General features: G+C 43.1%; 1 protein-coding gene across 7 annotated transcripts in view; it reads right to left on the bottom strand.

The window, feature by feature from the left end:
* The window catches only part of CLOCK (clock circadian regulator), a 430,837-nt gene that overhangs the window by 333,193 nt on the left and 81,156 nt on the right, over positions 1-16,488 (bottom strand). The gene's annotated exons all lie outside the window — the stretch shown is intronic.

Here is a 16,488-nt window from a genome sequence, read left to right as displayed (position 1 = left end):
ATCCCTGCCCCTGAGCCGGGCGAATTTCCTCAATTAATTACCTGCTACAATTTTTTCTCTACGGAGGTTCGTGGACTGCTTCCTGCCCAGCTGCGTCTGACGTCATCAAAGGGGAGGGACCGGTAGTGCCAAAACCGGCCCCCCCTGCGGCGCGCAGTCGTCGCCGGCGCGCGGCTTTGCCTGGCAATTTGGATCTTGATAAACTTGGAAAGAAAAATGAAGAAGGAACTTAAAATAGATCTTCTAAAGTAAGTTTTAACTTTTGTGTTTTTTGCCCAGACTCTCTCTGTCCCTCACGAAGGTCCTAGTCTAGATTTATGGTGCTTGAGAAAGAAACTATTTTTTCCTCTTGAAAATGCTGCATACAAAGAGGAAGGGAAGACTGCATCCAGAGACCCCGACTGCCCTCAATCCAGTCCCTTCCCAGCCATTAATTGAGAACTTTCTCAAGGTTTTAAGTGAGAAATCTCCGGGAAGTTCCGAACTAGGTACAGAGAAGGAGCAGTCTCTGGTATCTCAGGAACAGTTTCAGATCTCCTTAAGTCCCGGAGCTCCTCTGACTCCAGATCCGCCTAAGCCTTTACAAAATCCGAATCCAGAGGTGATAAGTCCTACCGATGATGTGGACTTACTGCCTAGCTTCGGGGGAGGAAAGGGACTGAGTGAAGGTATTAAAGGAAGTTCCAGAGATGATCCATTATTGGTGGTAGAGAAGGGAAATGGAGAAAGATTTTCATCTATGGATCCCTCAACATCAACACCGAAAGGCATTAAAGGAGGGGTAGGATCCCCAGGTTTGAGGATCGATAACTACCCGCAGCAAGGTGGAAAAAGTGTTAAGAAGAAAAGCTCTCAATTTAAGGATAATTGTGGGGTTACTCTTGAAAATATATGGGAAGTATTAATGGATTTAAAAACTTCGATGAATAACTTGAAGTAAAAATGTCTGAGGTACAAACACAAGGGAAAATAATAGATGAAAAAGTAAAAAAGAACTCACAGAAATGTGAGAGTTTAGAGAAACAGCTAATTAACAGGCCGATACAGTGAGGAGCGGTAGGAAGAGCTGCGTTAGTGCCGGGCGCACCCGCGTTTGCCGCACGCACAGTTCGGCTCACCTACCACTCGATACTGTATTAAAATCGCATGCAAATTCAAGCCGCGTCCAACACGCGTCAAACGCGCGCCCATGAAGCGCAATCCATTTTACTGTATAGGCGCTTTATACAGCGCCTATATAGTATCCTGGGTGCGCTGGTACCTGTCATTTCAAATGACATTTGAAATGAAAGGCACCAGGAAGTGGATCCCAACTTTAACCAAAGAAAACCTAAAAACCTAAAATCCCCTCCTCCCGAAGCGACTCGACATGTAAAATATGTAAAACCTAAAAACCTAAAATCCCCTCCTCCCGAAGCAACTAGACATGTAAAATATGTAAAACCTAAAAACCCCCTCTTCCCGAAGCGACTTGACATGTAAAATATGTGAATAAGTGTAACCAACTTACTTTTTGTTTCTTTTTCTGCCCTTTCAGCCTTCTTTGCCATCCTCTGGAGGGGGCATCCGGCGGGGGCAGCCGGCGACGAAAGCGGCTTCCAGCGGCCCCCGCCGGCGAAGACGGACGAACGCACGCCCGTAGTGCACGGGCGCTCAAGCCAACGAAAGCACACGCACGCCCGTCCATGTGCTTTCGTTGGCTTGAGCGCCCGTGCACTACGGGCGTGCGTTCGTCCGTCTTCGCCGGCGGGGGCCGCTGGAAGCCGCTTTCGCCGCCGGCTGCCCCCTTCAGAGGACGGCAGAGAAGGCTGAAAGGGCTGAAAAAGAAACAAAAAGTAAGTTGGTTACATTCACATATTTTACATGTCGAGTCACTTCGGGAGGAGGGGATTTTAGGTTTTACATATTTTACATGTCGAGTCGCTTCGGGAGGAAGGGATTTTAGGTTTTACATATTTTACATGTCCAGTCACTTCGGGAGGAGGGGATTTTAGGTTTTACATGTCCAGTCGCTTCGGGAGGAGGGGATTTTAGGTTTTTAGGTTTTCTTTTGGGGGAAAGTTTGCCGTCTACCCTTACCCCTGCCTCTAACGCAGGGGTAGGGGTAGGCGGTAAATTAGCAGGTTAAAGGCGCGGCTAAACTGCAGGTTAAAAAGGCGATAGTCGGGGAGCGCGTTACTGAATGGGGGGGAATAGGTAATCTGATCGTTTACATCTCATATACATGCCGCGGGCGGAAAGGGGTACCCGTTGATTTAAAGAAGCGGTAAGGATGGGTTAAAAGGGATAGTGAATTGCGGGTTGGGTTAACGCAGCCAAATTGTGAGTAGAAAGTGGGTTAGAAGCAGGGTAACTGCGGCCGCACTTTACTGTATCGGCCTGTAAGATTCAAGAGGTACAAATAGGATTGATAAAGGGAGAAACAGCGAATTCAAGAAGGCTTGAGGTCTTAGAAAATAATCTTCGTTATAAAAATGTAAGAATTTTGAATTTCCCCTCAGTAAAACTTATATCTCCTTTGGAACAATTTAAAAGATTTCTAAATCAAAAAACTTATTAATTGCCCCTGAAGATATTCTTTCAATAGAGAAAATCTTTTATATTGCAACCAAAAAACAAGAAGATAATAAGGTTTTAAATCAAACTCAACCATAAGATAACCTCACAGATTTTTTGGAAGGCTCAATGGAAGATCAAATTGAGTCAAGGGATACCCTTGTGTGTGAGGTTTTCAAAGATAGAGGATATAGATAATATTCTAAAATTATTTCTAAGGAATCGAGAAAAATTATATCTCACTGAAAAAATCTGAATGTACCCAGACATTACTAGAAACACACAAATAAGAAGGAAAAGTTTTCTTCAGATGGGCCCAGAAGTTAAACAACTGGGAGCCCAGATGACAGTTTACTTTCCTTGTAAATGTATTATAAAATATTTAAATGAGCATTATGTTTTTTTAGAACCATTAGAACTTAAAAAATTTTTGGAATCAAGAGTTAAAAAATGATACTTTTTCCATCAGGCTGGTCATTGGTTTATAGAGAAATAGCATTTAAACCCACCTATTTCTAAATGTAATTTTTCCTAAATTTTGCTCCAGTTTGAACGAACTAGGATCTTCTTTTTCTTTATAAAAAAAAAAAGGCATATGTATAATAGATTATGATTATTTCTTTTTTTTTTCTCTTTTTCTTTATTGTGTTAAATTGATTAAGGATTAATAATCTATATATGTAAGCCTGTCATTGACAAGTTGATTATTGTCTAAAATTGTATAAACTGCATAAATAAATAAAAAACAAAAGAAAACATGCCTTTGCATGGGTTTCCATATTTTCCCTGTGAATAGCAAGATGAATAAAAGCAATTTAAAGCCTTGCAGCAGTTCCAACTGCCTCATATGCTCCAGATAATATCAGCACATGTACCTGACCTCAACCGCTGTGCCTGTCCGTCCAGCTCTTACGTCACTACAAGGGCCTGACCCCAAACGCTGTGCCTGTCTGTCCAGCCCTTACGTCACTACAAGGGCCTGACCCCAAACGCTATGCCTGTCTGTCCACTGTCCAGCCCTTACATCACTACAAGAGCCTGACCCCAAACGCTATGCCTGTCTGAGTTTAGTTCTAGTATCTCTAATTTCAGTTTCATGTATTTGTGCATCACTTCTTTCCAGAAAATATTTTCCTGTTTTGCAACATTTGGAATGTAAGAACATAAAAAGCTGACTTAAGATGTTTGGAGCTTGCATATTTCATATGCGCAATAGTTTTCATGACCTTCATAATATGGGCTATTTTCCCTAAATCTTTCTTAGGTGCCAACATTAATGTTTCTAGTACTATAGAAAACTGGTGGCAATTGTACTCTAGTTCATCCTCTGTGTTCCCACAGTTTACAGAGGCACTATGTAGGGTACAAAGTCAACATAGGTTGATATTGTAGATTTGGAGTTGAGTAGCAGTTTTCTTATTTCTGAGAGCTCTTCAAGTTCCTTTGTCATCAACTGAAGTGCATAAGTACAGTTAATAGCTTCTGGGTATTCACAAATAATCTCCAGCTCAGTTCTTGATTCACAAATGGCAGTCTCTATTGCTCTAAAAGCATCCTCTGTTGAATTATCTTTCTGGCAGTGAACCAGTTCAGGAAGAAGTGACAGATCAAACCACAACATGCCTGCACAAAGGAAAGGGAACTCTCCCCGGGTATCGCCTAACTCTTAACACCCGCTGACACATGTTGAACCGTTGTTCACATGGAAACCTCCTCCATGTCGCAACACTTTCCGAGTCTCGTGCCCCACTCTGGGGCAAACCCATTCCAGGGAGCCCTTTCCTGCGCAAAGGAAAGGGAACTCTCCCCGGGTGTAGCCTCTCTCTTAGTACTCGCTGACAAATGTTGAACCAGAACCGCTGTTCACATGGAAACTTCCTCCACTTCGCCACACTTTGGCTCGTGCCCCACTCTCGGGCGAAACCATTTCAGGGAGCCCTTTCCTGCGCAAAGGAAAAGGAACTCTCCCGGATGTAGCCTATCTCTTAGTACCCTCTGACATGTTGAACAGCTGTTCATATGGAAACCTCCTCCGCCTTCAAAATTCTCGTTTGTATATCTGCTACATCCACCAGATTTTAAAAGACCAGCGAGAGCTCACTAGACGCCAACGGAACCACCACACTCTATGGGCGAACCCATTCTAGGGAGCCCTTTCCTGCACAAAGGAAAGGGAACTCTCCCCAGGGCTCTTGTTTAAATATTTGCTACTACCACCAAGATCTGCACCCGTAGCAGCTCCACCCCACCCAGGCATAGTTCATCATGTTTCAGGTCCTAGCATGCGTGTTGACTCCTTGGTCTGTGTTTCAAGATGGGTTGGGTGGACAGTTCGCCCCGGTTGACAGTCGCGCTGCGTGCAGGGGGCCCCATCCCACGGCCCCCTTCACCCCACTCCCCTCTTCTTGGGTTCTATCTGAGAAGCTTGTTTGCTGTTTGAGCTCTCTCATAGTGTCTCAAATCTTTATTCAATTGCTATTGCTAGTTTGCTACAATTAGTTTTCTATTGCTGAAAAAGATACTTGTTCTTTTTTGCTGCTGTGCCTGCCAGGCAGCCAGGCTTTTTTTTACTGCACCTTTTTTTTTTTATTGACCTACTTGTTGACTATCGGTCTCGCGCCAGCATTTAGCCTTAGATGGAGTTTACCACCCACTTTTGGCTGCATTCACAAACAACCCGACTCCGAGAAGACCTGGTCCCGGCGCGCCAGGGGCCACTACTACCGGCCTAACATCATCCACAGGCTGAGCCTCATCTTGTCTTGCCTCCTTGTCTTTCCCCTATCAACACCACAGCGACCTGACTACCTCAGTCCTGCCAGCCTGTCTTGCCCCTATCAAAACCACAGCGACCTGACTACCTCCGCTCTGCCAACCTGACTTGCCCCTATCAACTTTCTGCCACTCTGCCTTGCTGACATACACCAGACGTCTCACTCTACTCCTTGTGGTGTTCTTGCCACTATCATGGTTCCTCAGTGTATTGGTGTTAGTCTTTCTGCTGCTTTGTCCCTTTATCGGCGCCTTGTGGTTTTTTCTGACACTCTTTCTGCTTGCTATGTTCCCCTTTCATTGTGCTGTACGATGTTGATGCCACTTGTCTTGCCACTTTGCCTGTCGTGCTGCCTTCGAGGGTTCATGCAACTGTTATCGGTGCTCTTTTGAAGCTGTGGCGTTTATTTTTGACACTCTCGCTGCTGCTTTGCACCTCTGTTAAGGCCCTCTTGCCACTCCTAGTACCCCCTTTGCCCCTTTACAGTGCCTTAGGCTATTCATGCCACTTTGGTGCCACTTTGCCACAGTTTAAGTACCTTGGAGCTCTTTTCTCATTCTGATGATTGCTCCCCAGAAGTTTCATCAGAATTGATAAGAAAACCCCAATTCTGCATCCAAAAATAGGCTGCAAATACTTTCCCCATTGACTTTAATGGCAAACGAAAAACGAATGAAACTAATAAACGAATTGGGTTTTTCCCCTAAGAAACTAATAAAACAAATTTGGGTTCCAGCGGAACGAAAAACGAAACAATTTTTTTTCCTTCTGCACATCCCTGTCAACACTTAGCTGGGTATATTTTTTACTTTTAGCCGATAACTTTAAACCTAATCAGAGATATTCAAAAGATAACAGTGTTAGGTTTAAAATTCTCTGGTTAAAGTTGGCCTGATAACTTTATTCAGGGATCTTCAGCAGGACATATATCCTGCTACATATCCAGGATATTTTATCCAGCTATCTTTAACCAGATAATTTAGCCATTTGAGGCTTTTTTGAATATCGGCCTCTATCTCTCCCTGGATTTGGCCTAGTATGGAGCTCTGTATGGCTGATCTGGTGGGATAAGAAAGAAGTGGAGTCAATTTGACGGCTCACAATTTTAAGCAACTCATTTGTCCTTCATTATTCGTGTCTAGGATCTATTTAAAAATTTTAATCCACACCCAATTGGAAGGGACAGAAAATTATTTCGAGAAAGGCTGGTTATGCTCACAATGCTCAAAGTTACTGAAAGCTCTCTATCCCTCTCACAGAATCTGGGAAATTGTTGTTGCTGCTGATATCATTACTGTCCTGGGTATGGATGATAGCACCTTCTTTGATAATAGAAAGGTTGTCTGTATAGATAAGTGTGCTACTTTCTGGTGGAAGACACCTGCACCTTTGTGGCTTCCTGTAGAGTTTGAAAGATGGCGTAACGATCCTTTATTAGATCAACCATCTCTGATTTTGTTGCCAAAAAGATTCTCACCTGAGCATGGAACATCTCGCAAATAATAGTGTATATCTTCACAGAAATCAGAAACTCTTGAGCCATACCATTCTTCTCGCACCAATAAACACTAATGAGGTTCTTGCTGAAGTATCAAATGCCTCACATATGGATCTGTCATCAAACGAACATCACATGTACATGGAAACATCAATTTTTCTTGTTTGTGAATAGAGACCTCATATAATGTTGAGGAGAGTTTATATTGTAACTCTCATTCTCAAATGTGTGGTTGTTTAATGTAATCACCACTACAAAATCATCACAGTGAACTGACTGTTTTCCTTGTATACTCATTGGTCTCCGTTTCACAGACTTATATGAACTTATTTCACTTTTGTATTTTTATTTACAGGTTTTGTATTCTGTTATTCAGAGGGGGTTCCATCACAACGGTTCACAACAATTGATTAAAAAACGAATACAATATCGGGTTCCTAAAACATATACCTTATCTTTATTATAAACTATAAAACAAATTAAAATCTAGCAAATCATATTCAGAACAATTAACGGCAAGAGTATGTCAAACAAAGTACAATGAATTGAAAAACCAAAATTCAGAAAGGTATGAAAAAGTGTAGATATCTATGGTAAATGGAAACTACTGATTATCATGAAATGCCTTCCTAAATAACCAAGTTTTGATATCTTTTTTGAATGGTTTTATGTTTTGTTGTAATCTTGTTTTGGTTGGTAAGGAGTTCCATAAGGTAGCACTTGCTAAAGGTATTACTCTTTCTCTGACCAAAGTTAACCGAGCTGTTTTTAGAGACGGAATTGGTAAAAGTCCTTGATTTTTCGATCTGAGATTTCTTTGTGGATTATGAATTTTTATTACCGTATTTTCACTTTTTTGTATATAATTTTTTTTTAAATTGTTGACATTTTAATCAATGACAAGTAAAAGACACTTATCGTTTTGTGATCTTTTCTGAGCGGTTAAATGCTCGAGGAGCAGCTCAAATATCCTGCCCCGTCACTGCTTGTCACTGATTAAAATGTCAAAAATTTAAAAAAAAAAAAAATAGTGAAATAAGTTCATATAAATCTGTGAAACGGAAACCAATGATTATACAAGGAAAATATGGTCAGTTCACTGTGACGATTTTGTAGTGGTGATTACATTAAACAACCACACATTTGAGAACGAGAGTTACAATATAAACTCTCCTCAATATTATATGAGGTCTCTATTCTCAAACAAGAAAAACTGATGTTTCCATGTACACGTGATGTTCGTTTGATGACGTATTAGTTGATTACTTCATAGCAGCAGTTCGACTGATTAATAAGTGTCACATATGGATCTGACTATATGAGAGCCTTGGAAAAAGTTCTTCCTAAATTCTAATATTTTTTTTTTAGTCTTTCACAGGAGGGAATGCTGTTTTGAACACTTCACTGTTTTACAACAAACTCAACAACTAGTGACTAGAGTGGGTAGATAAAATATATTGAGCCCTGAATCTGCTTGCACTTTATAATTTAAATCCAATTTTCTTGCAACTCACTGTGACTGAAGCTCTTGAAGCAGTCTGTGGACTGTCTTTCAGAGCATCAATCAATGAATTTTAATAATCCAAAGGTTCTAGGTTCCTTCCCCTGTTGCAGGGACAAAGACTTCTTCAGACTTTTTCTGAATAAAGATGGGATAAGTCAAGTCTTTAGGTGGCAAAGTAGTCCTAGTCATCATAGAGGATGAATCAGAAAAATAGTCCTGTTGATTCTTATTTCTCTGCCGACAAAACCTTCAGATGTCGCTCTGCCCAAAAGAACAACATCCCAACCACCAAAGGAACTGCTGGGTTCTTGGTGACCCGTCTGTTGACATATGGTACCTGTTGTCAGGTAAGCCCTCTGGGAATAGGGAAATACCTATGGTACGTGAATGTAATCCACTTTGAAGTGCTGAAAAAAAGTGCAAAAAGCGGAATATTAAAAAAAAAAATCTAAATAAATATGTCTTGGCCATCGCATTGTCTGACATCATCTTCACTGTCCTTTTTCAGACTACTGGAAGAAAGAACTCTAAAGATTTCCTGACTGCTCTTGCTTCCAAACAACTGATGGACCACGAAACTTGCAATGCCAACCATAGGCTCTGGCTCCCCAGCCTTTCAGACTGGTATCTATAAATACCATGATCCAATCCAGAATTTCCAGTTTCATTTCTTTGGACAATCTGTCCTGCGAGAGCCACCAGGAAAGGCTCCATCTGGCTTCCTCAGAAGGGAGGAACCTGCTCTCAAAATCTTCCGACTAGGGACTCCACTATAACAGAAGGGCTCTATGTAATGGTCTCATGTGAACAAATACCCAAGGAACCAGATCTAGCAAAGATGCCATGAAAATCAGGACTTGAATCTGTACTTGCAACTTTAGAATCTTGCCCAAGGTAAGGAACATCTTGCCTATTCTCATTTCAAAACACGCCCCCAGATATTCCAAACTCTGTGATGGAAGTAGTTTGCTGTTGGCAAAATTTAAGAACATTCTAATATCGGCAACCTCTGTACTACCTTGGACTGCAGGCAAATGTCCCTTAACTTTGCTCGAAATAAGCCAGTCGTCTAAATAAAGATGTACCAGAATTCTTTCTTTGTGCAATGCCGCAGTCACCATAACCATCACCTTGGAAAACATACATGAGTTTGTTACCAGCCAAAATGGAAGCACCAGAAACTGAAAAAGCTGTGAGCACTGCAAACCTGAGGAATCTTTAATGATCTATCTGAATGGGAACATGAAGATAGGCATCCATCAGATCTAAAGCCACCAGGAATTCCTCTTTCCTGAGCTCAACTATCACTGAGCACAGTTTCTATCCAAAAGTGAGGCACCTGAAGGATGCATTCATCTTCTTGAGGTCCAAGATAGGCCGATAAATGCCTTCCTTTTCTGAACCACAAAGTAAATGGATTATCTGCCCCGACTTCTTTCTGCCAGTGGGACTGGAATCACTGCATCTAACAGTAGAAGCTGGTCCAACATGGCTCGAGCTTTAGCCTTTTTCACCTTGGAAGCCCATGGAGACCATGAAAGCCTCTATTAATGGACACGCAAATTCTAAGGAATAACCTTCCCTTATGGCAAACAGGATCCATTGATCTGTTTTTATCTTGGTCCACTCTTCATAAAAATTGAGATTTGACAGTATTCTGCCACTGCTATTATAAACTCTGCATAGTGGGGGAGGCCTTAAGGAGATTCTAAGGCTCATCCTCTGGTAACCTATAAGTCCTACACTTTGCAAAGTGCTTCACCCATTTTCTCCAAATCCTCCCCAAAGAGCAGGTTCTCATTTAAGGGGAGGTTACCAAGTGCAAGTGCACCCACAGCAGCCACCTAGCTAGCACTGCGGACAACAAATCTCTAACTACCATGAAGAGCAAATCCCTCAAGGCATTTTGGGCAACTTAAAAAAAAAAAAACAACCCAAAAAAACCAAGGCATCCTCCAGAATGGGATACAACCTAACTAACCAAGGCTCTGTCTACCTTTAGACCTTTGTCAAATCCCAAAAATCCTACCTAGCAGACATTCCCTTGCATTATCACTCTAATCACATGCTCCTTTTGCACCCAGGGAAAGATTCAGTGAGTTCTAAATAGCCTCCCATGAATCATCCTGAAACATGGGAAAGAAAGATTAAAAAATGGCCTCTGCTCCTAGTCCTCTGAATCTCCAGCAGAATCTGTACATGATATATCTTCTTACCTTCTCAGCTGGTGAAAAAGCTCCTGAGGAACTGCCACCTCCAGTTTCCTGCACAGGATAAACATAAACCCGAAGGCTGGATAATGACCTGGCGATCCCCACTGGCCTCACACCGCTTCACACGCTCCGTGGGAGCAGTCACACTGCAAACTACTTGCAGCAGAAGAAAAAAAAAACACAGGACGAGGGGGTCTACTACTTCTACTTCCTCCCCCTAATCCCTCTGCATTGCAGGGAGGGGGGGCAAAATGGCTGCCGGTACTACTCTGTCCAGCATATCAGTCAAATCTGCATTAGAGGCCTGCAGCTGATGCCGCTTTGCTCGTTTCTAGTCCACCGCCAACAGGGAAAACCCTGAACCGCCCTCCCCACCTTCCACAAAGTCCAACAAAGGTCCAAAGAGATAAGCTTACTGTGACGATCCCATCAGGCCAAACAGTGCTTCCCATGCTCTGTGGGGAGGTCCTTTACTAACAGCTTGCAGCCACAAAGCTTCCCACTTTCCTGAGAAAGTCATCCTTTCCAGCCACCAAATCAAAGCCCGCACCATGGGAAGTACTGCTTCCTCTCCTGCCTGGAACAAAAGCTGCTGTTGCTAAGCCTCTTTCGAAGTTTATTTGTTTTTTAAAAAAATCTTAAAGGGACCATACCTCCCCACAATCAAAACTCCAGAAAGAAGAAAACAAACATTTTCCTTTGGACATCTTCTGACAGGAGAGGAGCCTTATAGGAGAGGGAGGAGAGGTTAGGGCATGAGGAAGCCAGCACCACTGGCTTTCAAAACCCTCCTCAGATAAAGGATACAAGGCACCCAAGGCTCACATTCATCCTGCTTGACCCTGCTCTACTAGGAGGATGGCCCCAAACCAGGACCTAACATCACGGGGAGCCCTTAAATCTTTCACAGGCAATCCAACTGCAGGATGGACCTCCCTACCATCTGCTGGAGAGAGAGAATTCCAAGAGACTGAAGGTAGCACAGTACCTTATGTACCAGCAGTACAATAAAGATTTTCTCCGCTGTTTCCATCTGCCGGTAGGGGGAAAAAAACAATCGTTTGGACTAGTTTGGGAGACAATAAGGAATGACTGTTTAATAACATAGGGCTGAAGATTTTGATTGACATTTACATTGTGTAAACACAAAAAGTGTATTAGCAATATACTAAAAATTGATAAGAATTCATAAGAATCTGAACAGGCTAGGAGCTATTTTAGCAAAAATGCAGAAACCATTTGCCAATAGCCACTATATTGCTAAATGTTACAGTCATGACTATAGCCAGTATCATATATCCTGATCATTCATATAGACATTGCATATGAAGTCCCTTGATGGGGATCTGAATATAAACAACCAGTGAGCAACAAGTATCCCTAATTCAAAATGCTTAATGCATCAGAAAGAATATAAAATGCATTGTTATAGCACTATCATTTGATACAAAGAGAAGATAATCAAAGAGAAAGAAAACATTTCTGCATATGCAGTTTGTCTCTACATTTAGGTTCCTGAAGAATCTGATCTAACCCAAAGAGTACTTCAGAGTAAATGTCACAGCAGAAATAAAGAGACAAGAATTTAGAATTATTCCACATTACTTATTTTACTCTAAAAGATCCCAAAACAATATTATGAACCAAGCTACTTATGCAGTACAGTACATTGTGTAAATTGTAATTAATTTTTTAACAAGTTTGTTTAATTGTCTAGTACCAAGTTTGTTTAACAATAACATGTTCTATAATCCGCTTAGCTCTTACTATTATTTTATTTTATTATAGTTTTCTTTTTCATATTTGTTGGTATAAATTGTATAATTATATATTGTAAATCGCTTAGGAAGATATTTTTTCTGTTAAGCGATACATAAATGATTTTAAATAAATAAGCGGAATATAAACATTTTTAAATAAATACATAAAATAAATATTAACTGAGCTACAAAATAATGACAGTTTTCCTAAATTTTCTTAAATGATAATAAATATAAATTTATATATACACATCTTTCTTTATTATGATCCTTGCTCCACAATCAAAGTCTACTTTTGGGATTGGATGGGCATTCACATCTAACTCATAGGCCATATCAGTCAGGATTATGGAACTAAATAACTAACCTAAAGAAGGATGGGGTTTTTCCTCCTGGACTTTTTTCTAAACCACTGTCTGTGCTTCTGCAAAGTTCCATCTGCCACACCAGTACACTCCCTGCCTATCTGAATGTAGTGCAAGCTAGACTAGTCTCTAAAGTTGTATCAGTAACTAGTTGGGAACTGTCTGCACCCTTTTTCTCTCAGAAAGCTATCTGTTATTCTGAGACTGGCAAGAAATATTTCCCACCTATGTAGATGTTGTGAAACTGTTTCCAGCTTGAATAGTGCGCATAGCCAAACTCCCTGGATGTGCTGCCACCCAAGAGCAGATCTTGGATTGGGCAGCCAGACTGCAACAGAGAGACTGTCATGCACTGCACACACCTTCCTGATTCTTAAAAAGATCTGATCTAGTTTACCACTTCTATGCTGGGTATTTAGTTTTGCAATCCAAGTGTGAAAAGTGTTTGCTGAACTGGCTCTGGCATGGGTGAACATTCTTGAGTTCAGAATGATTTGTAGGAATTGCCTAACAAGTCTCAACCGAGTTCCACATACCTATCCATATATTGTGAACAAATGACTATATATCACAATAAAAATCCATAACAGAAACAGAAAAAAAGTATAAAGTAATTCTGATCCCTAATGAGCATAGGTTTTTATTGGCTGGGATCCAGTCTTAGCAATATATGTGAGTACTTGTGTAGCTGATTCAAACTGCTTGTCAACTGAAAAATTCACTCTATAAAACACAAAGATCACAGAATAAATTGTTGATTTTGGCCCATTAATCTAAATCTTAGAAACCAGCCCCAACTGACAATCTAAGCAAACATGGAAATTAGATTTAGGTTAATTTGCTTGTGTATTATGATTAGAAAGAGCTGACCAGAAGACATCTAGATGGTACATGTAGGGATAGAATACACCCACTGGAAAGTGAAAACGGATCTCTGATTTATAGCCTACCATTGCCTGAGACAAAGAAATCTAACTGTGCATGTCTACACACTGCACAATATAAATTCTTGTCCTCAGCCCGTATTACTCAGAAAAAACAGAAGATGTTAGATGCAGATCTGTTCTTCTGCACAGCTTGTCCTCACACCTCGGAGGCGAATTCCTTGAACTTTACACCAACTCCCTGTGGGGACAACACTAAATAAATAATATAAATATTTATTTATTGGGGACGAGATAAGAGAAGCAAATCTATGATTTAGTGTGTTGCTGTATTATATTATCTTATCTCTCTCTCTTTGCACTTTTCTGTACATAAAGTGTGTGGCTAACAATAGTTTTGGTTTTACTCTATTATTTTCTTTATGCACATATGCTATACAGTCTCTGTGCCGCTTATATTTTCTATTTTTAGAAAAGCAATAGACCGTAACATCTTATTATATTATACTAGTTGTCATCCTGTTAAACTCAGACAGAATTTACCAGTGGTGCAATTAAAGTTAAGGAAATTGTGTCCTACAACAGATGAATTTAAATGCAGGTCTCTATAAATGCAGAATAGGTTTCTGGAGAGAGGATATCCAGCAAGAATTATAAAACAGTCTTATAAAAGAGGTCATTGGTTAAATCGAGACCTACTATTAAATACTCTGTCCTCCTTTAATGATTCTGGAAGATCGGACGGACCTTGTGTCCGGACGGTCAATATAATAGGGGCCCAGTCCATTCGCGTGGCGGGTGTGTGGGGGGGGGGGGAGGGTTTAGGAAGCGGGGGGATAGGGGAGGGGGGGGTGGGGGAGACGGCGCGCGACGAAGCAAAAGTCAAAGGGAGCGCGGGACGGCTGGGGGGGGGGGGGGGGGGTTGCAGGGAAGGGAGGGATAGAGCATGTGCGCGCGACGAGACGCGTGGAGGCAGGGGATTGGGCCGGGGAATCGACACGCATCGCGGCGGTTAGGGGAGATTTGAATGGTGGGGTAAGTTTGGGGAGGAGACGAGCGGGGGGGGGGGGGGGGGTTATTGGCGCGCGAGCAAGCGGAGCGACGGGCGCGTTGTTTGAGCAGCGAAGCGGTTCCATTGCGAGAGCGGAGGTTGTACCTGGTTTGAGAGCAGGACTTGTGGCGTGGTGGTATGGAGAGTCGGCGTTCTGAATGGGAGGAGGAGGAGTTGGATCGGGTGATGGCGGCGTTCCTCGAGTCAGAGGAAGCAGCGTGGGTACCTGAGGAGGAAACGGCTGTTGCTGAGGAGACGGAGGCGGCTCCGGAGCGGGGGGGATGGGATGTGGATGACGGAGAAACACCGGGGCCTTCCCGAAGGGAGGCCTGGCGCAATGTGGCTTCGGCGGCGGAGGACAGAGGTCCGTGGGAACAGAGAAGTTTTGATGCTGTTCCGGTGGTGGAGCCTGACCCAGTTGGTGAGTTTGTTATATTTCCGCGTACGACTAGGGGAGCAGTACCTAGAGCTCGGGAGAAAGGAGAGAAGGCAGGAGAGGAGGTGGGCTGCGGGGGTGCAGACCGTAGGGCAGTGTCACCACAGGTTAAGGAGGATGACAGGGGGTTGGGAAAAAAGGGATCCTCTAAGTCAGGGAAGGCTAGGAAGAAAAGAAAGAGGGTGCGTTCCAGTTCTTCTGATTCGTCGTCGTCGTCTTCTTCAACTTCATCTTCCTCGTCTAGTACTATGGGTTCGGGGTCGGTAGCGCGGGTGAGTGCTGTGGGGGGGGGAACAGTTCATGGAGCACCTGCGTTGGTAGCTCTTACGGAGCTTTGGGAAGAGGTGCCACGTTCTATTCGTAAGCGGATCCGGCGCCGTCAATTTATTGATATTTTTCAATTATTGGAAGGGCGGCGGGGCAAGCGCAAGGGGAAGAAGAGGCGAGGAAAAAGCGAGAGATTTCCGGGAGCGCAGAAAAAGGTAGCTCGCAATATTCATAACTGGATGCGAGCTTTTCTGCGGCTAGCCAGCGTAGTAGGAAAGAAGGATCCGTCGCAGTATGGGGCTTTGCTGTCCTATGCTGATTCCATCTTAGCCGCCAGCAAGACGTATGAGGGCTGGTCTTGGCTAAATTATGACGAACGTTTCCGGGATCGTATGGAGGAGAATAAATTTATCTCCTGGGGCACTCAAGACGTGGGGCTTTGGTTAACTCAGATGGCTTCCAAGATGTCTGGGGGAGGAACGGGGCAGGGGCTTGTACCAAGTACAGGGCAAGGGCGGCCCTTTCGGAGGGACGTGTCTGTTAGTGGATCCGGTAAGGGCAGCGCGGGGCGATCAGATGTGTGCTGGCGTTTCAATCGATCCGAATGCATCTTTCCGGACTGTAAATTCCGGCATGCTTGTTCCACGTGTGGAGCAGGGCATCCGGTTACCAGATGTTTCAAACGACAAGGTGAAGGAGCCTCTGCGGTCCAGACCTCAAAAAGTTCTGGGAAGTCAGGCCTTTGAACGGGCGCTGACGCCGGTCCAGGTGTTAGTCATGGAGCCCTGGTTACGTGTGTATCCGAACAAGGAGGTGGCATCGCTATTATTTCAAGGTTTTAAGTGGGGTTTTAAAATACCATTCAGTGGGGGGGCGGAGGTTGGGGGGGGGGGTAATTGCCCGTCAGTGCGCCGTTTGGTGGGGGTAGTTAGGGATAAATTGCGGGTAGAAATTGAACTTGGGCGAATCGCTGGTCCGTTTTCGGACCCTCCATTCGCGGATTTGGTGCTGTCACCACTGGCGGTCATACCGAAACGAGAGCCGGGTAAATTTAGGTTAATTCATAACCTTTCTTTTCCGGAGGGTAAGTCGGTCAATGATGGCATTCCCCGGGAACTATGTACTGTGAGATATGCATCCTTTGATTCGGCGGTGCAGGTTGTTAGGAGGTGTGGTCCGGG

This window comes from Rhinatrema bivittatum, chromosome 1 (genome assembly GCF_901001135.1).
Source record: "Rhinatrema bivittatum chromosome 1, aRhiBiv1.1, whole genome shotgun sequence".
Lineage (NCBI taxonomy): Eukaryota > Metazoa > Chordata > Amphibia > Gymnophiona > Rhinatrematidae > Rhinatrema > Rhinatrema bivittatum.
The sequence above is the reverse complement of the archived record's forward strand: the minus strand, read 5'-3'. Positions and strand labels throughout refer to the sequence as shown.